The following is a 1138-nucleotide window of genomic DNA, read 5'->3' on the forward strand; positions in this document are numbered from 1 at the left end:
CAGTCTCTGAGTCAGGGTGTTTTACTGGAATGAGGGCTGGACCATCACACATTTACAACAGAAAGGAACTGAACCCCACACCCACCATGGTGTCCACGATGCACTGGACTCTCCAACAGAGTCCAGTAAACATCAACGTCAGTTCACGAGAGTGCCCCATGGACAGACATGGGCCTCCTTCCCACTGAAACTCCCAATAAAGACCAGTAAATGTGGGCCTCCTATTCACTTGTCCTACTAATGGAGACAAGTGGATAGTTGAGTTTTTGAAGAAATAGATAGATTAAGATAGATCAGTACACATCGTCGACATGGACTTTAACAAGGCCTTAGACAAGGTTCCCCATTGTAGACTGCTTAGTAAGATTATATCACAGAGGATCCAGGGAGAGCTAACCAATTGGATATGAAATAGGCCTGATGGTAGGAGGCAGAGGCTGGTGAGAGAAGGTTGTTCTTCAGACTGGAGGCCAGTGACCAGCCGTCTGCCACATGAATCAATCCTGGATCCACTGTTGTTCATCATTTATATGAACAATTTGGATGAGAAAATAGCAGAAATGGTCAGTAAGTTTGTGGCTGACATTAAAATTGTTGGCATCATGGACAGGGAAGAAGGTTATCTAAGAGTGCAATGTCATCTTCATCAACTGGGCCAGTGGGTCAACAAATCCAGATGGAGTTTAATTTCGATAAATGGAAGGAGTTGCATTTTGGTAAGACAAACCAGGGCAGGAATTACACAATTAATGGTCAAGCCATGGGGAGTGTTGTTGAACAGAGAGACCGAGGGGTACAGGTACATAGTTCCTTGAAAGTGGTGTCACAGATAGACAGGGTGGTGAAGAAGGTATTTGACATGCTCACCTTCACTGGTCAAAACAGGGAGTACAGGAGCAGGGACATCATGTTACAGCTGTACAAGGCATTGGGAAGGCCACATTTGGACACTGTGTACATTTCTGCTCACCCTGCTATAGGAAGGAAGTTATTACACTGGTTCAGATAAAAGAAAGATTAACAGGGATATTAGCAAGGTTGGTGAGTTTGAATTATAAGGCGAAGATGGACAGGCCAAGAGATTTTTCCAGTGAATGCAGGAGACTGAGGGGTGACCTTAGAGAGGTTTATAGAATCA

This window comes from Chiloscyllium plagiosum, unplaced genomic scaffold, assembly GCF_004010195.1.
Source record: "Chiloscyllium plagiosum isolate BGI_BamShark_2017 unplaced genomic scaffold, ASM401019v2 scaf_77166, whole genome shotgun sequence".
NCBI lineage: Eukaryota > Metazoa > Chordata > Chondrichthyes > Orectolobiformes > Hemiscylliidae > Chiloscyllium > Chiloscyllium plagiosum.